Genomic DNA, 22961 nt, shown 5'->3' with positions numbered 1-22961 from the left:
CAAGTTTCAGTGACCCAATTAACTTACTGAAACATTCTCCTGTTTTCCAATTTAAGACTAACAGTGGCCTGTCTATTTTGGATGTTCAACAATTGACTATTTTTTTAAAAAAAAAACTGATAATGTGAAAAAACTGATATTGTGAACATTTAAGATGTATAAACCACTTAGAGTTGACTACTTTGAAATTATTTAAAAGTCTTTACAGGTGAGCAACTCACTTAAGTGTCACCATTCCAAAGAATACCAAATTGCAATACCCACTAGCCCCAATTCTTTCTAATTTTTCATAGGATAATGCATGAAGTCATAACCGGATAGGCTAACCTCTTTATCTCTTGCCTAGGCAGATAAGGTTGGCTTCAGCATTAGAGAAAGTGCTTAGAAGGCATTTCTTGGCTTGTAGACCTTGACAGCCAGTCTGACAGTGTGGAAAACACTTTTTCCCCAGTATTCTGAATGTGAACTTTTTCCAGTCTAGTTTGCAAAATTGCTATATTGAGGACAAAATGGGCACAATGTAAATTGATTTCAGGCTCTGGAACAACTCAGTTCCAAGCATGACATAAAGAGTTTGAATAGAGCTTAGAACATTTCTAGAATGCTGAAAATACAGGTAGTCCTCGACTTATGACCACAATTAAGCCCAAAATTGTTGTTGCTAAGTGAAAAATTTGTCCCATTTTACAACTTTTCTTGCCACATTTGTTAAATGAATTTCTGCAGTTGTTAAATCAATAACACTATTATTAAGTGAATCTGGCTTTCCCTTTGATTTTGCTTATCATAAGGTTTCAAAAGGGATCACATGACCTCACAACACTGTCATCACCATAAATAAGAGCCAGCTGTCAAGCACCTGAATATAAATCACATGACCATGGGGATGCTGCAACTGTCATAAGTGTAAAAAATGGTCATAAGTCATTTTTTCCCCAGTGCCGTTATAACTTTGAACGGTCTAAATGAAATACTGTTAGTCGATGACTACCTGTAGCCCCTTTCGTGTTCAATATGAGAAGTTTCATGATTTTTCATATTTAACCACAGATTCTTTGCTAATCATTTCTTGCTCCATTACTAATAGGTTTTAGGTGTTCATATATAATGAACAAACTTCGTATTTGATACAGATATGTATGTTGAATACACCTACTTAATTAGAAATCTTCATAAACTGCAGCTCCTATCCCCAATAGTTTAGATATTCTTATAGCAATAAAACACAGTACATACAGTCTTTTGCTAAACTGAAGAGCATCTGAAAATTTAGTTTGAAGAAATAGAAGTACAACAGGGAGGATAATAATTTCTCCCTACAGACTTCTGAGTGTCTCCAATTGAGGTTCAGTAGTGATCCAATATGAAACAGAGTAGAGTTTCCACCAAGAATTGGCTTCAATGCAACCAACAATCATTTGGTCAAGTCTAATTATGGCTGGTTTCCTTTTGTACTGGCATTTTCTGGCCAGAACTGCTTTCTTGTCTGACTGTGAACCTCTAGCACTGCACCTAGAGGAAGTGTGGGATAGTCTGCTCTTTGCCTTTCTCCACCATGGCCACCACTGTCAGCTCTGTCTTGTATAATGAAACCTCATCTGTGGCTGTTGCCTATAGTGCCTAGTTTCCAGGGAAGCGGGAAAAGAAAGTTGCTAAATTATAGAGCAGCTCAAAAGTCATTCTCTTAGTTGTAAATTGTGTTTTTCTGTTTATTAGATTAGGATAGGGTTGATATTTTGTATACTGAGAGAAAGCAATATTGAAAGGGTAGAGTTCAGAAAAAGAATCAAGTTTTAAAACATTTTATTTTATATGCCTTTTCCTTTGGTGGTGGATTCATAATGAAAGAATTAAAAACAATTGAAAGGGCAGATACATTAACCATACTTTAATTCAGAATAAATTTGCTTTTGATTCCCCCCCCCCTTAATAGCCACAACTGGAAGTAAGCTTTCCTCCATTTTCTTCATTAAAATATTAGTTGGCTGAGTGGTTCCAGAAAGACACCTGAAACACAAAGAAGCAATTACAATAGCTCTGGAGAATGACAGATTTCAATGATATGTCTTTCCCACAAATAAAAATGAGTAGCTGTTAAACAAGGACGTTTTGTTTCAGCAGCTTTGCATGTATAGAATAGTGCTTACTAGGCCAAAAATGCAAGCAATATACCAAAGAAAGATCAGACTTTATTCTCAACAACTGATTGGTTACTTCTTTAGTGACTGGAAAAGAATTGAGGACAATCAGAATAAGTCTCATTTCTCAGGTTGCACCTCGGGATGCACAGAACACCCAGCAAAATCCTCCACTTTAGAAAAGTGTTTTTCAATCTTGTCAACTTTAAGATGTGTAGATTTCAACTCTCAGAATTTCTCAAGAGTTGAAGTCCGTGCATCTCAAAGTTACTGAGTTTGGGAAAGCTGCTCTTAGATATTCCCAAAGGTTACCGTGCAGTTCTGACTCAGAATGTATCAATGTGAATCAAAGAATTCAATTAAAATTTACATTTATTTTTCATCCTCCTTTACAACACTTAATTATGATTATTATTTTTAAAAAGGGGAGGGCTTTAAAATTGTCTAGGGATCTTCTGACTTGTGAAGAAGATGCCATTCCATAAACTACTACACAAAAATTAATCTGACTCAAAAGTGAATCTATTTAGCCCAGACAATAATAACTGAACTGTATCCCCACAAGATAGTTCTAGCTTCTAATAACTCTAAATTCTAATTTATTTTTATTATGCTTTTACTGTGTTTTTAACATGTAACTTTTTATGCTTTGAAATTGCCAAGAAGCTTTCTGTTGTAGCAATATAGAAATAAAATGAATGACATAAAATTAATAAACACATGCTTTTAAAAAAAAGATATTCAAACATTAGCAAAAGGGACGAAGCTGACAGGAAATGGAAAAAGGCCAGAACTTAAGAGTATAGTCATGTGGCTCAGACCTTTAGAGATGCTGTAAAAAAACTGAAACCCCAAAGTGAGCTGAGGTCAACAAAGAGTGCTAAAAATAAAAGTTTCTTTTAGACACAGTTTGCTAAAAGAAAAGAAAAAAAATGACAGATCAGCTTTAAAATGAAGAAGACAAAGTACTAACAAATAATAGGGAAAAGGCAGAAGTTCCTGATATTTACATTGACTCAATCTTCTTGAACATAATCTAAGTATTCTACCAGGAAACTGTAAAAAAAAAGTAAACAGTAGGACAAAATGAAACAGATTAAAAACAAGGTAAAAGATTACCTCTTAGCATTGAATGAGTTTAATGACTATATTAATTGCATCCTATGAATATGAAGAAACTAACTGATGATCTGGCTAAATTTCTATGTATTAGCTCTGAGAAATCCTGATGTAATGCTAGATGCCCGGAAGAAAATAAGTGTTATTCCTATCTTCAAAAAAGGAAAAATGGAACATCCAGCCTCTATAAACAACATCAATATGTGAGAAGATTCTGGAGCAGATTGTAATATTCATGAGCACCTTCAAAATAATGCAGTAATTATTAGCATAAATTTATTGAGCAGAAAACTTTATGCATTTTCTGATTGGATAACTTGCTTCACAACTAACAACAACAACAAAATATATATTAAGTACAGATTTTACAGCTATAAGTAGCAGATGATCCAGCATTGAATAGGGGTTGATAGAATGAGAAGAGCTGCTTTATTGTGAGAAAAAAATTGTCAGAATGGGCTCTTATCTACCCCAAATTCAAAAGTATAAGCATACTGTATGCATAGTTATGGATTTTCTGAATCCCTAGGATTATAGCCAATTTTTTTCTGTCTAACTTTGCTAAAGTCATTGTTCAGAATTAATATTTACTTACAGACCTCTACCATCGAGCATTGTTTAGCTGAGAATAACATGAACTCCGTATGTTGAGGTATCATAGGTGATAACCAAAGTCTTTGGTTCACTATACAGATCAAATAGAATATGACTAAATTCTTGATTGAATAGAAAACTACATCATGCTGATAAGTCCAATGCCATATGACTTCTTCATCCAGTAAGTGGTGCAAAGTTCTGCTAAGCTTACCTCGAATTTTCAAAACGATGCATTAAAAATCTAAGAGCCAAGCAATCTTTTAAAAAATCTACTTTATATTTTGGATTTGGTACATTCTGAATGGTCTTGGTATTGTCTTATAATGCATAAATGCCTGACTTATCAGTTCTTTCAGTGCAAAGCAATATGTACCATCCAAGCCTTCATAACTATCTTGTGACTTTGGGTCAGTTGCTCTTTCACAGTTCTAGGAAACAGGCAGATCAGAATTAATACTGAGTTGAAGGCAACCTTCCCCCAAAAGGCTTTAGATATATAAATGATTTATCATCAATCTTATGTACTTTTCTTCAAATAATTCTCTATATAATATATCAAGGTTCATACAACTTGAACCTTGGTGTTTCAAGTTGATGTTCTAAGTCATCAGGCAGTTAGAACTACATGTTTTAAGTCTGGGATTTTCTTAGGTTCCAGGACAAAAAGAAAATCAAGGAAATTGGCTGGCTCACAACAAATTTTTCAAAGTGATCTAATGAAACCAATTAATATACAAGCAGAATTGAGTAGAGGAGATGAAGCCTTGTTCCTGGTTCCTGTCACAACTTTTTTTTAAAAAAAAGACCTTCTGACAGCAAATTTCTCTTCCTCATTTCTAATTATTAGATATTCTGCATGCAATGTATGAAATGATTTCAGTACAAAGCCAGGAGTGTAAGTTCCAGGGGAATGAGAACTGACACCATGGCAAACAAAGGTCATTACCTGTAATCAGATCATGACATTTTTTAGTAGAAAGAATCTGCCAGATCTGATGGGATAGATACATGTAAATGGGGAGAAGAAGTCCCTTAAATATACCTGTCCTGAGGCATGTAGGGCTTAATAAGTCATTGCCAGTACCTTGAATTGCACCTCAAAGCATGTTGGTATGCTGGTATGCATAGGAGGCAGTACAAAAACAGAATCAAGCAAACTCTGCTTTAATCCAGTAGTAATCAAGCCAAGCAACAACCATAACTCCTTTCAGCCTACAATTATTAACAGGCTGAAGCCTAATTTTAAAACTATGTTCTCATAACTTGTTTCACACCTCAAATATATACAATAACAAATTGGGTGCCTTTGAAGATCATTCCTGGGTCTTTTATTTTTCAGGTTTTAATTAACACCTGAAGATGGAAGGAATGTTGATCAGATTTTTAAATGAAACAACTTGGGTAAGGCAGATAATACTTAGAAATCAAATCCCAAACAGACTTGAGAGCTAATAGAAATGGCCTGAAAATAGAATGAAATTCAAGAGAGATAAGTGCCACGTTATTTACTTTTGATACAAAAATAAAATGCACACAGATAGATGTGGGTGTCAGCTATGAGGTAGACCAGAACAGGAAATCAGCTCCACAGGAAGGAAAAAATTAATTTTATTGAAAGTGGCTATAATAACATATATATTACAATAAGTAATCTTGAAAGTCTGATTGTGCTGTACATCTTTCTTATATTCCAGTGACTTAGAGAGGCATCTGTATGAACTGCTTCCATAGGTTTTTGTTCTAGATTTTAAAAATGCTTCTGTTTGTTTTGCCTAGATAATTATACCTGCTTATGTCTATCAAGGTCATCTTCTTTACTGTGTGAGCAACTCACTTGCTAATTTCATTTGTGAAAATTAGCTGATTGTAAAGCAAACCTCAGCCAACAGTATGATGTGGTTCGAGAAAGACAAGTAGAGTTTAATTAATTTATAATTTAGACACTCCCCCACACAGAGGTTGATCAAGGTAATCTGATCTAAAGTTCTGGCCTCATGCTAATCCAGACTGTAACCAGATGCTGAACAACCTGCCAGACCCTCAAGTAACCCCCCCCCAACACTTCCTCTGGAACCCAACATGATTGTACGGTTACCTGCTGTGGGTACTCTAAGGTCCTATCCCTTATGGGTTGGGGTGACAACAGAGAGCCAAAAAGCAGACAGTAATATATTGCATTAATAGAAGTGCAATTTTTAAATCACAACAAGCAAATGTTCCACTTAATCTACTTTAATCAAATCCCTCCCAAGTATTTCACTGAGTTTCAAGCACTATACATCAGGAAGGTGGTGGCGAACCTATGGCACGGGTGCCAGAGGCGGCACTCAGAGCCCTCCCTGTGGGCACCCGCACCATTCCTCGGAGGTGATAACTGTCCCTCTTCAACTAGCTGCCCCCCACAGGTGTCCCTCACCACGAGCGACATTGAGGTGACCACACCCACCTTGACCACACCCATGCAATCTTCCATGAGTACCACAGCCACACCCACCCAGTAGGCCATGCCCACCTGGCACCCAGCAATAAATAAGTGGGTTTTGGGTTGCAGTTTGGGCACTCGGTCTCTAAAAGGTTCGCCATCACTGGTATAGATTCAAATAAATTGTATCATATTTAAAAAACACACAATAAGGATTAGGGAAAAACATTTTAGGGAAAAAGCATCATGGAGAAAATCTACTTGTGTGGTCACTAAGAATTGACAATGATTTGATGTCACAGTCAGTCATGGAACAAAGCAAAGCACTAGTTTCCATGACTATAGGAGTTCCACTGGAAAGTTTAGGAAATAGAACAGATAAGTGACTGTTGTGTCCAGTTCTTTACTGGGATGGAATGGAATATTCTGAAATATACAAAGTAGGAGAGTAATCCCCTCCAGTTCCCTTCCTTGATTCATTGGAACTTTGATGAAATCAAATAAAGAAGTGGTATTCCACTATCTCATGCATGTATACATAAATCTAAATGATGCTTTATTTATAACACAACCATTATGGCAACCAGCACACATGAGAATCTCGGATTTTAAATTCCATATAGACTCATCAGCTCAAAAAGTTTCCTGCCTTCAACAGAGGGCAATCAAATTGTATTTTATTTACCTAGATGGCTGTTTTGGAAAGCTCACAGAGAGGAGGCCTGATTATGCTTCTGTTTGCAGAATATAAAATTTTAAAGCCCATAACAAAAGATGAACATCCCAAAATCAATTCCCAGACAGACCCAATAACCACAAAAGAACCACAGTGTAAATAAAATACCCATTTCTCTCATACCACCAACACTGAAAGATGCCTAAAACCTTCTCATATGACAATGTGAAGAGAACTGGCAATGTTAAATGTCTCTGGCAGCATTGAAACTTACCACAGGATCCATCACCCTAGCTGTGCTTTGTAAACTATTCTTTCTCGGGATTTGAAAATATATCTCTAACATTCTAATTTCACAAAGGCATTATAATATTTATTTCCCCTTCAAATGCCTTTGTAGTGTAAATATATGGGAAAACAGTTCAAAAGGCACATTAATGAAGGCTACAATTGTGGCAAATAGCCCTAAAGCCACAAAGAAAGTAGCAAACTGGAAAGTGGAAAGTTAGGTATCATAACAAAAAGTAAATCCTACCTCCAAGCAAAAAAAATGATTGTTTTGTCTTTAAAAAGAAAATATTGGAATATTAGTCCCCTATGCAGAAGAGGAATAAAGTTAACCAAGTTAGACGGTTGGTAGAAGTAAAAAAAAATGGTTTGATGACACATCATCACATAGAAGATACTGATTTCATTCAAATAATTATTGAATTTGCAAAATATGAACATATTTTAAAAATCTTTCAAATTTATTTAGGTTGGAAACAAAGCTGAAATTTTTGCAAGTTTATACTTTATCCTCTGTATGTATAAATTGCAAGTGCATCCACTAGCAAAGAACATAACCAAAATACTGTTTCTTCACCCATTTTGTCTACTGCTTAAGGCACTGGGTTAGAAACCAGGAAACCATGAGTCTTAGTTCCACTTGAAACATGAAAGTCGGCCGAATGACTTTGGGCCAGTTGCTCTCTCACTCCAACTCACCTCACAGGGTTGTTGTGGGAAAAATAGAAGGAAGAAGTAATATTAAGTATGATCACAGACTTGAGTTGTTTGCAAAAATAACAAGGGCATGATAAAAATATCTAAAACAAAAGCTAAAAGCTATTGTTAAAATGTTACATGAGAAAAGATTTGAACTCCAGTAACATCACAATAAAATGCATGACAAAATTTCCGGTGAACTTAACAGGTCTGGATTAACTAATAGGGAGATATTGATTGACCCTACAATGACTGAATGGTTTGTAAGGATAGTGTATGTATAAATGTTTGATGATATCTGCTGCTGTATAACTTCTGAATACTACAATATAAAGCTAAAAGAACAGGACCTAAATCGTGTATCAGAAAAAGAACTGTGCGAGAGGACTGTAAATATACAAGTGATTTCATTGTTGTGGCACACAGATTCTTATACAAAGCAGTGTTCAGTCAAGGTTCTGTATGGGAATTAGATAGCAGGATGAGCAAGAGGATCTTCCAAAAGGAGCAAATTTAGCTTAGTACAGTTTGAAGTAAAGTATGTCACATTAAAGTCCAAAAGTTCTTTGATACAAAGAACCATTGTTTTTAGAGTTGGGCTCCCGAATAAAAACTAACCCCATCACCGTATCCTGCATATCCACCAGCTTAGCCCCAGGACTACTGAATAAATAGCCAAACTTGCGTTACATGTGCTTCGAAATTAAAGTTTAGAATCCAGAAGGCACTTCAAAACAAATTCCAACAAATGTTAAGCAGTATGATACTGCCTAATTTTTTTTAAAAAAGGTAGGGCCTAATTAAGACATTGCTCTACTATACATTTTTTCTAAATGGTAATCCTTGAAATAGGAAAAATACTAGCTCCAAATCTGGCACTAATCACAAACACTGCATTCACTGCAGGCTTCTTTCCAAGAACAAGGACTGAAATGCTCACAAATCCAAGAGAAAATGTATCTTTCCAAGTTTGTAACAAGAACTAATTTGTAACCAAGAAACACACTCTAATAGGATAATATCACCAAATGGCATCCTCATAAGATTGATTATGATTTCAAAAGACAAATAGAGCAGCATCTAAACATTTGCATGCTTTTGTGTAAGGGCTACATTGCTGGACAGGACCAAGTCATGTGAATTAAAGCACCCTCTTGATACTTTCAAATCTACAACAGATAACTGTTGTTCAAATGACCTTTTGGTAAGCTTGGATAGCTTCCACTTCTTGCAGGATTTTTTTTTAAGGATAGTTTATGCATTAACTTTTCAGAATCTGTTTTCAGAACCTTCACATCCTGGGTGAAAATAAATGTCTTTCTGTGAGCCAACATGGTAATAGATTTGACTTTCCTAAACACAGCTGTAGAGGTTCAAATATGGTCCTCTTCCATTCTTCCAAGAATCAAAGTGTAATTTTCTACTACTTTCACCCACTTTCCCCTCTTCCCTTAGGTTCTTTTATCATCTACAGTTAGAAATGAAAACAGTCAGGTTTTGCTTCTAGGGTCTAGCTAACAACCAGATACTTAATGGTTGCCAACAATCAGTCATTTGGAGCAGTTCTTTATGGATGAGATAATAATAGTTCTCTTTTCCTTTGAAAGGAGATTCACAGCATAGAAGCTTACCAAGCAGTAGTTGAACCCAAATGCTTCTTGATGCATGCACTTCCAGAGAAAGTATAGTAATTTATTTCTCACATGCCATTCACATTTTGATCACTATGACTTTCCCTCAGAAAAGCATAAAACAAATTAATCCAACAAAAGCCTGAGAACATACTAAGGAGTGTTGGACCCTTTTAAGCCTCACAATGCCTCAAATGGTATTTTGATTCTGTTCTTAGAGCTTGAAATGGGCGAAGGAAATCTTACATTACGTATAACAGATAGCAGTTAGATTCTTAATTGATTTGTTCCAATCTATGACAATCTTTTCTTCTTGATGTCTGGTCTTGATCAATACTAATTAACTTATTGTGTCTAAGTGAAGCATGTTTACATGGTGTGTTCGAAGCAAAGTGTACAATCTTACTTTTGCAAATTTCTTTCATGGACAAAACATTTACTTCCAGTCAATGTATAGTATGGATGTAAGATTATAATCTCCTCACAAATATAGTTTATAATGCTACTCGGAACCTTATTTTTCAGTGCATTGCTTTTATTGTTCTATTTACTTAAATTATTATGCTTTGGATATTTAACCACTTTAAAATTTATTGACTTTTGTCTGTTGTTGACTGCCTTAAGAAAAATTGGTTTTTAAGAAATTTAAAAATAAAAACAATATTATGAGCATAATTCAAAGAAACTACTCATTCTATAAAATGCAGTACTTATTGAACTATTTATTTAAACATTCTGTTGGGTAAGGAGGTCCACAAAGTATCCAAACCACAAGAGTCAGCATAACTTATGAAGAATCATGATTTTAACAGCCCCAATTGGCTAATGCTTAATTGTTAAGGGATAGGAATTGGACGGGATTTTCATGTTTCTTCTGGTTGCTGGAATTCAGGGAACTGCTATAATCCTGCTTTTCCATGAGGATGGCAGATCCTGCTAAGAAAGGTTTAAGAGACAAATGGGGAAGAGAATGTGCTGGATTGTATTTTCAGGAACTTCTTGATTAAAATTAAGTAAGCTTTATCCTGTCTATCTGATCCAATTAGGAATCTTGCTATAAGCATATTGTTTTTTTTTCTATCTACCTTTCACAGAGATCAATAGAATAGCCACTCTTGTTACCAATTTTATAAACCAACTACTGCAAAGCATCTGCATTACTTTTATTGATATTACACATTAAGATTTGTATCTCAACGAGCATACATTTCTGTTTGCAATGGATACATGAGCTCAAATGAGAAAGAACCTCAACCGCAGGGATTCACCAGACTGCAGGAATAGGCTTAATCTGCACAGTCTGTACAATATATCAAATTACAACCAGCTTCAATGCCAGCTGAATTTCACATTATTAGTTTGTAGGATATTTGGGGCCTTCTCTCATAAACCAGTTGGGAGGAAAAGATCAGTAGATTCCAAATCTAACCACAAGCCTTTCAAGGGTTAAAAATAATTCACACATTGAGCTTCTTCATTATACTAGTGTCCTGTGTTATCAGTAGAAGACAACACAATGAAAACAAGTAACAGGATGGGTTAGAAGATGCACAAAGTAAAACTGAATAAAACAGTAGCTAAGAGAATAGTAAACAGAACTCATAAAATGTCTTCAATGATGACAATGGGAAGAAATTATGAAAAAGCCGAAAAAATTATATTCTTTCTAGTATCATCTATAATTACTATTTTAAATGTGTCACGAAGAGGAATAAGAACCACATCATACTAATATTCCATTTACATACCGGTAAGTCTTTTCATAATTAATAGTCTGTTATTAAACCTCACTTTCAAAATGAAGCTTGAGTTCTAAATACAGGAATGTATACATTGTGTGATGAGGATAGCTTTATTCATTTTACACTAAGTAGTCAGATTCAGCAACTTCATCAAAGGAGTTTGTTTTGTTCATTCTCCTGTTCGAGTGTCAAGCTAATCTATCTACATTAAGTTCCCTTCTTTCTAGTGATGGCGGATGGTAACAAAAAAGGCAGAGAAAAGAAATACAAACCTAAATCTAAGGCAAATAGTCAGGCTTTCAAGGCTTTTTGAAATGTCCTCAGGGTGGGAACTGTATAGATCTCAGGGGGGAACCCCGTTTCTGCTGCTGCAACAGAGGAGTCGCCCTTCTCAGATTCCCAAAGATGACACTGTTTACTTGAGGGTGTCAGAAACAGGCCTACTTTGCCAACGTAACAGAATTACAGAAGAAAAATAATCCCTCAGGTAGGCAGGTCCTATGTCATATTAGGTGGGTAATCTCTTCACCAGTTACTGAAGGTCAGTTAGAGAACTCTGGACCTCCGCACCTTCCGGCGCGACTTAAAAACTTACCTGTTCCAGCAGTCCGGCCTGGCCTGATAGCTCTAATTGGGGTCCCAGTTTGTTTTTTCCTATTGTTTTTTCACTATTGTTCAATCTGTATACCTACCTTATTCTGTACACCGCCCCGAGTCCCTCGGGAGAAGGGCGGTTTATAAAAACAAATAAATAAATAAATAATAAATAAATAGAAACCATCTCATGTAAGATCCTGCCTAACTTGGTTTATGGTTCTGTTTGTATAAAAGTCTTTAAAGTATATTCCCATATCCCAGCAAAAGAAGATTTATTCTTTCTGATAGTCTTGCTGCTGACTGACTCCCTTAGATGAGAAAAAGTAGATGTAGTACTGGAGGGTGGCAATTTACTTTTTTTTTTTAATCATGTCATGATAAGACTGTAGTGAGCCGACAGTTGACTGTAGCTCAACTGATGGCTTCTATTCACTGGGAACAATGTACAGCTACAGCCTTTTACCAAGAAATGTCACCTTCAGTTGACAGTCTAGGCTGAAGTAATGAGGCTGTCTGGTTTTTCAGAAGGAAGTCCTTTTTTCACCTATGTTGATTCTTTCTTGTCATTCTATTGCTGATTTCATTCGTTTAAGCTAAATATGGCACTTATGATTTGGATTATATTAATATTCTATAGTTCTATAGTAAGTGGTTCTACATGCTGTTGACAACAAAGCAGGATAAAAATTAGAGTATTAGTAAAAGGAGAGGAACATTGAAGTTATAAGTGTGAATTTGTGCCTGAAAAAGTCTTTAAGCTGGAAATCCCCATTTTAGTCTTCACAAATCATTAGTCCATTTTCAGGCATAACTATGACAGTCAGATTTGTTAAAAGTATGGACAACATGAAGATTGCAAAGTCTGGATTTTTCTCTCTCTCTCTCTTTTCTTTTTTTGAAGCTGTAGCACAACAGGATATGTGGAAATGAAATGCATGTAATGAAAAACAGGTTTTTTCATATAGATAAAAATGCACTAGCTTAACTGCCATATATAGAAACACTCTTCTTCAACTTAATATCATCTTAGGACTACAACACCCATACATTGTTTTAAAAATATAAAAATAGATAAAGAACCCTACCAACAACTACAGTCTATACCACATTGTTTAAAGGGTGTCTTTTTGATGCTCCTAAAACCAGATGTTTCAGTTTAATTATAAATCTATTCACTATTTTTTTAAAAAATATGAAGAATGGCACAAGATTAACTTCCTGATATTATTTTTTTTTACATTTCATCAAAATATTGTCCTCACTCATAGATAAAAATGAATGATTCTTAAAAGAAATAAGAATTCTGTAGACATGAGAGGTTCTGGCTCTGAATCAATGCATTTTAGCAGTGAGTAGAAAGGTAGCCAGACTGAGCATCTGCTTAAAATGAAAATATTTTTGCATTTTCCTTTCAGATACAGAAACAAACCATCAGTGGTTACAGAAGCTGTTAAAATTTCCTGCAATTTTCCAAGGCAGATTGACAACTGACCAAAACAGCACATCTGGAGGCATATCACTCATCACCAGTATTACTAGCTCCAGTGCTCCTGAGAACAATGCCAGTGTACAGCTCCAGAACTCCTTCAGAATTCTGCAATCTATTCATGTCTTCCCTATTCACATTTGTCATAATTTCTCTCTCTGCTGCTCGTAATCTATTAAGCTTTTCAGGTATTCCTGAGACTTTTTTCCCCCCTTGCTCCAAGTGAAAAACATTTCTTTTGCTTGGAGATAACCCTAACTTAGAGTTTCTTGCTCAGTATCAGAAGGGTGGAGTCAACCATATCCATGGGTTCATTAGAGTCCATGGAACCAGAACTGAACTTGGAGAACATTTTCCGGATTAGTTCTGGTACTGCGGGATGTTATTTATTCTTCGGGCAATTGTGTTAAATACAATGTGGAATTAAGGCCTTGCATTTTTAGTACTACATCTGGGGGCAGGGTGGAACCAGATACATTAAAAATATAATGGTTATGATTATGTGACTTAAATTATACTTGTTTTTACATACTGTACCTTGCATACATAAAAAAACAGGCAGACCTGACATTACACAGTCATGGCCACTATCTTCATATATTTTTTTATCAGATACTGCAGACACCCCTAGATCCATCCTTACAGCAACTTCAATATTCGTGATTAATGCAGGTTTCTATATATCTATCATTGAGATAGGAATCATTCTATTACATTATATTAGAGGCTTGCAAACATTCCCTTTCTGAAAACCACTGTGTAATTATCAAAGGCTTTTAAGAATGACCACATATGCAGGGTCAGCACTGAGATTCTTCCAGGCACCACCAGGCATTCCTGTACAACTTCAAATACCTACCAAGACTCCAAAATAAAATTAAAAAAAATTGTAATTGTTTTAATATAATCTACCCACAAACCCATCATATACCACAAAAATAGCTAAAAACTGGACAAAATACCAGATCTCATAAGGTAAGCAGATTTTGGCATAAATATAGTAGGTATCCTTTTGGTGCTGCAATGCTACAGAAAGAGGCAAAAATGAATGTAATTTTCATGGAAATTAAAGACTTATACTCATAGAATTTAATACAAAAAGCTGGACATAGACATTCCCAAAAGATTCAGTCTTTTCTTTTATTTCATGCCTTTAATTTCTTTTGCTTGCTATTTCTAACTTCTTTTCTGCATTTTGTGTAATGTTGCTTATGCAAAAGAGAATGACGATGTAAACAGTGACAGCAAAGTAGAGGTTGACAAGGGAAGTGAATGGGAGACATATATTTCGCTTTTCTTTTTGCTCCCCTTTCTTTCAGTCCAACTTATTCCTCAACCAGGGAAACAGCTTGTGAAAGAACAGAGGCAGAGTAAGGAAACAAAAGATTGCCACAGATGCTTTTACTAGGAGATCTACCAAGGAAAGGTCCAAAAACATGGAGAACAAGGTAGGCATCACCGTGACCTGCAAAATGTGTACAATGTTTGTTTGCTCTTAAAAGGAGCCAACTATAATTGCTTCAAATGTAGGATTGTCCTTTCTTTTCTCCATTGAGAAAGCATGAAGTGCTGATTTGAAATGAATCCAGAAAAGACAAGTGTTGTGGAGAAGACAGCCAACCTCTGCAAGAAGACAGAGGAGTGAAGAGAATTCCAATCTTTCTCCTCTCCTTCGGCAAAGACAACACCAGATCCAAAGAAGCAGGAAGATAAAAGTCAATTGTTAACAGTGGAATTCAGGAACCAGAATCTCCTTCTGTGCCCTCCAGATTTTGTTAGGTTCAACCTTCCTGCATGTTCAGCCACCATGCCTAATTGCAAAGAATAACAGAAGCTGTAATACTGTAGCATTTGAAATATTGTAACTGTCATTCCTCAAAATTAGTCCTTGGCTGGAGCTGCTGAGATTGGATGCCTAGTAACATCAGGCAGGACAGATTTGTGCCATGGTGGTGCAGTGGTTAGAATGCAGTATTGCAAGCTAATTCTGCTGATTTGATTCTGATTCAGTTTGATCCTGACCGGCTCAAGGCTGACCTCCTTTCGAGGTCAGTAAAATGAGGACTCAGATTGTTGGAGGCAAATGCTGATTCTGTAAACTGCTTAGAGAGGGCTGTGAAGCACTGTGAAGCAGCATATAAGTCTAAGTGCTAATGCTATTGCTTTTGTCCATTCTTGAACTTAGAGCATATTTTTGATGGGTTTGAATAAATAGCCAAGTATTTTCATGAGCAAGTTTTAAAAATGTAAATTTAGAAACAGCAATTTGAAGAGATTATTATGGTAATGTTTCTATTAGGTTATCATATGCCTCCTGATTTTATTTTAAAAAGTGAAATTATCTGGTAATCTTTATTTCAAAGTACAAGGTACAATTTCTACTTTGAATGGTATCTTGTTTTTAGAATAGAATCTGGCAATCATATAATATGTAGTTTATGAAACTATTCAGCCAACACCTTCTCTTCTTGCTTATCACTGCTTCTTAGCATCCTATCACTTCCAAATAAACATCATCATACTGGACTTTAAAGTATTGAAGCTCTCTCGGGATCTTAATAATTCAAAAAAACTATCTCTGCCCTTATTTCTACCAATGATGCTCTTCTCTGTGTTTGTGTCTTAGAACAAAATCTAATTTCTGCATTTCTTTGCTTTCTTTTCTCCATATAATTTGTTTCCCAAATCTTTCTGTAGGATAATTTGGTCACTCTCAATAAAAACACTCAAATTGAATGAACTATTATTCAGACCCAAGTTTCCAAACATCAGGAGAAAAAGAAATAAAACCATATTCATTACAATTGTGGATTGAAGTGAAGATATAATACTAATTCATAAATGAGAACTATTTATAAATGTGAGATTGTTCAGAGTCATCCTGTTAAAACTATAAAACAAACACATTTTATGGGATGATACATTTAGAAAAATGCTAAGTCTACAATAAAGATTTCACTTACAGAAAAGACATATTTATCATGATGACAAATAGAAGTTAAAAAGCAGTATCCTGTTCAGGAAAATATTAAAAACTGTTGTTAAGCAACACAGAAGATCATCTAATATCTTTTCTCAATTAGCTGTAATAAAAAGAATGCTTTTCATTCACTATTTTTTGAAAAGCTGTTTTGTCTGAAACAATTAGCAGGATATATCTTCATAATGTCCCTGCCCCCCCCTCCGCACAACCATATGTGAAAAGGATGAAAACAAGACAAGTTAGTTTTCATTTCCCCAAACGCTTGCTCCTGGGGAGGAAAGCTATGGCAAATCTAGACAGCACACTAAAAAGCAGAGATATCACCCTGTCAACAAAAGTGCGTATAGTCAAGGCTATGGTCTTCCCAGTTGCAATGTATGGCAGTGAAAGCTGGACCATAAGAAAGGCTGAGCGCCAAAGAATTGAAGCCTTTGAACTGTGGTGCTGGAGAAGACTCCTGCGAGTTCCTTGGACTGCAAGGCGATCAAACCGGTCAGTCCTAGAGGAGATCAACCCTGACTGCTCTTTAGAAGGCCAGATCCTGAAGCTAAAACTCAAATACTTTAGCCACCTAATGAGAAGGAAGGACTCACTGGAGAAGAGCCTAATGCTGGGAAAGATTGAGGGCAATAGAAGAAGGGGACGACAGAGAATGAGGTGGCTGGATGGAGTCATTGAAGCAGTAGGAGTGAGCTTAGATGGACTCCAGAAGATGGTAGAGGACAGGAAGGCCTGGAGGAACATTGTCCATAGGGTCGCGATGGGTCGGACATGACTTCGCAACTAACAACAACAACAACAACAACAAAACGTATATACTGAAAACCAAAAATCCATCTAGCATTCGGATGTCTGCAGTGCATATCAAAAACTGAATTCATTGGGACTTGGGTAATTTGAAAGATTCACTGCCAGCTGTTGTGGTAAGGGCAGCCAATTTGGATGGCTTTAAAAGGGGACCGGACAGATCTTTCCAGGATGAGGCTATCAATATTGATAAAACTAACTCCTGAATGCTAGGCAGAATGGCTAGCAAGGAGGCAACATTAGAAAGAGGCTATTGTTTTCTACTCCAAGCTTCCTAAATGCAACCAGTTGGCCACTATTTGGGCAATGGCTGCTGGAATTTATGCCTATAATTTAGTTAATTTAAGAGTCTTTGAGGATCCCATGTTCAATCTGGGACAAATTACTTCAAAAGTGCTAATAACAGAAAGACCTGTGGCTGAGAATATAAAATTCATTATAACTAAGTCAGTCTTTCCCAAACTGATGACTGTCAATGCATTAGTATATAGCCTCAACTAGTACATGCATGGTACATGCGATATTAGACTAATTGCAGCACAAAAGTGATGGAAATGTAATAAACTAATAACAATAAGAGTTGGTGATTCTGTGATATTGCTTTGGTTCCTTATTGGAAGTTTCTTTCTCTTTAATTATTAATCCCTTTCAAAACTGTTTTTCCAGATGGAAGAAGAAAACAATGAAATTTGCAGTGTACGTAGCAGTATATAAACATTTGTGATTTGTAGACTTCTTGGCTTCACACACTGTAATGCAATCCCAAGGAAGCACAAAAGCTGAAGGAGCTTTTTCAGATCTAGAGGCTCTGGGAGTCTGTAGAGCAGTGTTTTTCAAACTTAGCAACTTTAAGATGTGTGAACATCATGCTGGCTGGGGAATTCTGGAAGTTGGAATCCACACATTTTAAATTTCCAGATTTGAAAATCACTGATGTAGAACACTGAAAAGCATGTAAGAAAACTACCACAGTGGCTTATATCACAGTGCAACAATAAAGTAGAATCAAAATCATGCATAAAACAAATTCTATAAATAACATTGGGTGGGGAATGAAACTTCTTTAGCAGGAAGCAATCCCTTTGGGAAACAAAATGACAAATTTTGGCCCAGCTGGAACAACTTTTCCACAGAAATTAAAAGCCATTTGGTGGGGCTCACAGTTGTGGATTGAAAAGGCACAATTCCTGTGACTGAGTGTGTCAGAACTCACAGAGTGGAATCCAGTAATATTTGCCCACCTATTTACATGGGGGCACTTAGCATAGGTTATAAAATAAAATGAATGATGACTGCTTGCTGTGAAGAACAACTTTAGCTCCTGAGCCAGGAATATCAAAAAAGCATTCATGGGTTTCAAATGCAAAGCAAGCTGGTCACTTCTTTTCTTCTGTACAGGGAAGGGGGGAGGGATTTTCAAACTAATAACAGGATATTAGAAGAGCATCAAGACAAGCCAATGTGATACTGTACTTAAACAGCAAACTCTAATAACAACAGCTCAGTGCCAATTTAATTAGAGCATTTTATGTTTGGCTGCTTTTTCTAATCAAGCTTCTGATTTCACTTCTAATTTCTTTTTTCATCTTTCTGTTTTATTTGTCTGCAGTTCCTCTTTATAGCTCTTCTTTCTAGCATCAGCTGTAACATTAGCTTTTCTTTCTAGCATTATCTTTAAATCAGTTGGCAATGTCATCTAGTATCTTTCCCTTTATTGGTCTCTTTTTCAAATACTGATTTTTTCCTGGAATATTCATACCTATTCACACTTATGACACCAGTACCTAAAATTACATACCAACTTCCAGAGGAAACAGCAATCTATTAACAATGATCCAGAAAAATGTCCTAATTCTAATGGATGTTGAAATACAGTTTTCATCAATATCACACTCTACCATTTTGTATTCACATAGTGTTGTAGATTCCAATATCCTCAGTGCTTTACTTCCTCTTTCCCAGATGTTTCTATCTGGGATGTATTGGTGAAATCTTTATACACATAGGCTTCAATTTCACTCTATTAGCCACCAGATTTTGCACTGTCCGTGTACCATACTTATTTTCTGGACATCTCTAATTTAATGGGAGCATAATTTCCTCTCATAATATTGGTAGGATAATAGGTTTACAGATAGCTGTTCAGTTTAAATAACTACTTATTAGCAAAAAAGAAAGCATAGAAGAGAGATATAACCATAAAAGCCAATTGAACCTGGCCCCTGATACAAATCTTCTCATATATACTCTGCAGTGGAAACATTATTATGATACCTAGTGATCATCACTTAGAACATTAATGGTTCATACACCTATTAATCTTGTGATATGACACACAGCATACTTTAAAGTTGGTGCCTAAAAAGGGGACATACATTTTGCATCAACATAGACCAACCAAGCTTCAGAATTTTTAAACAACTGATATTAAGATAGTCAATTTTAAACAAAGAATCAATGATACATTATGATACAAAATAAACTTCATATTTCTAAACAATCATATACGTAATCAAACTATATCAAAGATTTAATAATAAATGTATATGTTATAGAATAAGTGGGACCGACAAAGAAGACATTGTAGATACACTTTCTTCCAATATTACATGTTTGGGGATGAGCAAGAAACATGTCGGTCACCAAACCGGCAAGGCAGCTCGAGATGAGGCAGTATATGAGCCAAAGATATAAAGCTGCACTGGTATTTAGAGGAGCATGAGGATCTAAGTGTGGTTTGCGTACTGGCATTAATCAAATCTAGTAGTATATCTTGCAACATAAGAAAAAGGGGGTTGAGACATGTATTTTGTAGCTCTGGCCATAGCTTAATTATTTTTTTTTAATTTTATTTTAATTCCATTTATATCCCGCCCTTCTCCGAAGACTCAGGGCGGCTTACAAGCTTAGCAGTAGACTTCATTCTATGTATATGCCTGCTTAGTAGGGCTTTCGCCCCCCCCAAGCGGCATTTTTTGTGTGTTAGCCTTGATAAAAATGGGTTGATAGTAAAGAAAGCTAATCTGGTTCTAGGTAAGAGACTGGTTGAATGGTGGGAGATTTGCCCTCTGAAATGAGAGAATAGACATGTAGGAGCTCCCCTAACAATAGTTGGGCTTAATAAAAAGTATTTCTGTAAGAGGAGTCCAAAGCTGAACTTCTGCTATGCTTGGGGATTTTCATAGAAAATGTGGGAACTGGGCAGTTCTATCAGTTGTCTGGTGGAAACAGGAGATGGCCAGGACATTGGAATCCAATGCAGTTTTTCTTCGATCAGCGATCCCATGTGCTTCTTGATGTACTGAGGAACTCTGTGAAATGTAGCAAGTGAAGAGATATCTAGAGTGACAGTGGTGATAAATAATGAATATGACTATTCACAGGTACGAAGCCAAATCCAGCTTGTGATAATTACAGTGGTAAAATACACTTCTTCATGCCTATTATATGAATGAACTCTGTTCATGATATCTTAGGAAAGAGTGGGAGTGAGTGAGGAATCAATTGTACGGCACATTGAAGTGATATGGCTGCTAGATCCCTTGTGGACAAAATTGCTCATCACATGGATAGGATCCAATATGATGGCTTGATTAATATTCTGCAGAGTTATTTGGGATTTGTTTAACATTATGGAACCTGAGGCAGAAGACAGGATTCTCTATTATATGGCTCCATTTGGTCCATTTATTATTTTTATGTTTATCTAATGTGTGCATACCACCCCACAATTTTCACAGTAAGCAGCAATATTATACAGATCAAAGAAAAGACATAAGAAATAATAATTGTGTGAGATAAAAATCTAGTTTACACCAACACTATGCATGATACATTTCTACCCATGCCAATGTCATTGCTTCCAACACTTCCATACACCAAATCATACATTGTGTTTAGCTTTTTAAACTTCTTACCTCACTTTTTTCTAGGAACTTGTGAACTCTATCCAACCAAACTTTTTTCAGTTTGTTTTTTTTCTCAATCATTTTTTTCTTCCTTTATATATTTGTTTTGTAATTTGATCCTCATTCATGCTCTCTGTATGATTGAAACCTCATCAAAATGCTTCTTTCAAACTAGGTAATTTTGTTATTTAGTTCATGTTCCTTTGGCATCCATTCATGACTCTATTTTTGTTTGAACTTAAATATACCATTCTGATTGTTCATCACTATCTATCCAAAAAAAGCTGCTTGTGTATATTTGCTACTATGTCCCAATGATAGTTTTCTCTAAGTTCTCAATATAAAAAATCATGAATCATAATATCAATTTAGTTGCCTAAACTACTAATCAGCTTTATTAGTCACCCAATAGTATATGCCTTCTATACAAAATCAAGAAATGTTTGAGAAATGAAGAAACAATCTTTGAGTTTTGTATTAGAATATCTATATAACTAAGTATGTATTATTGAAGGTACACCATATTGTTTATTAGGTACATCTACTTAGAAAAGCTAAGTGATGAATGCCTTATAAATCAATCAAAAATACATCAACTTTAATAATTAATAAATATGATCCAGCAACAAAAATTTTGAGTGACCTATAAAACAACCAGACAGCAAAGTAAGATTCAGCTCTATTTAACAAGGCTCCAGTCTAAAATCTTAGGGTCAAATTCCAATTTGAAAGCAGTTCTAAGTGTACAGCTCCCATTAAATGGACTACAAAAATCTGGACAGTCACCAGATGACAGGAAAGTTTTCACAAAGTACATGCAATTATATCTTTCCTATGAAAGATATTTACTCTTTGATATAACAGTTTTAAGATCCATACTCAGGTGAATCACACAACCTATCTAACATTTGCTGCAAATCATTTTGGTTCTCAGCCAACAACACGAGCTGCATAGAAAAAGTAGATTCACATTTCTTAAGCCACACACCTGCACATTGTTATAAAAATTTGTTATACAAATGTAAGTCAATTAAACAATCAAGGGAACATCATGTATTTTTATAATATATTAACATTATGTAATACATGAAACAATTTATTATATTTTGTTACGTATGTTTCACCTCCATGTAATTCAAATCACTCAGAATTAATTGGATTGAATCAGGATATATATTCATGTATTTGTATCCCGCCTTTATTATTTTTACAAATAATTCAAGGCAGTGAACATATCCAACAGACCTTCCGCTCTTATTTTCCTCACAACAACCCCAGTATATGTGGTTATATATGCCTTGATTTTTCTTTTCTTGGAAGTTAATATTAATAGCACCAGTTTCAATTCATTCTTAGAAATAACATTACTATCTTCATACAGCTCTCCAAAATATTCCTTCCAATATTCTATTATCTCAGATTGAAGCCAAATAATATCATCACTTTTATCTGTAATTACATTACTCTTTGCTTAAACCTCTTTATTCTCTTTCAGAACATTAATTTACATCCATATGACTCTGCATTTCTCTTTTAATCTTAAGCATTGCTTGCTCTCTTTAAATACTTTATTGCAACTCTCTCATTCGCTCTTTCATCTATCAATCATCTTTCATTTATTGTATATAATATCTCTCATCCTTTTTTGCAGCAATTATTCTATTATGTGCATTTTTCTCATTCACATCCACCTTCACTGTATTATTCCAAGTAACTTTCTTCATCACACTTCTATGCCACTCTGAAATATAGTCATCATTTGTACCCTGTTTGAAGCAGTTTCCACATTCTTTCCTCGTGCCTGCTTTTAATGCATTATTATTTAATGTATCTTCTGAGATTTTTTCACATAAATGTACTATCTCTTC

At 35.5% G+C, this 22961-nt stretch overlaps 1 protein-coding gene across 1 annotated transcript in view; it reads right to left on the bottom strand.

Annotated features, from left to right (window-relative positions):
• DOCK10 (dedicator of cytokinesis 10) overlaps positions 1-22961 on the bottom strand; it is a gene marked incomplete at its 5' end in the record, with an annotated part of 167906 nt that overhangs the window by 117530 nt on the left and 27415 nt on the right. The gene's annotated exons all lie outside the window — the stretch shown is intronic.

Source organism: Vipera berus (assembly GCF_964194415.1).
Source record: "Vipera berus genome assembly, chromosome: 5".
Taxonomy (NCBI): domain Eukaryota; kingdom Metazoa; phylum Chordata; class Lepidosauria; order Squamata; family Viperidae; genus Vipera; species Vipera berus.
This window is presented reverse-complemented; position numbering and strand designations above follow the sequence as displayed.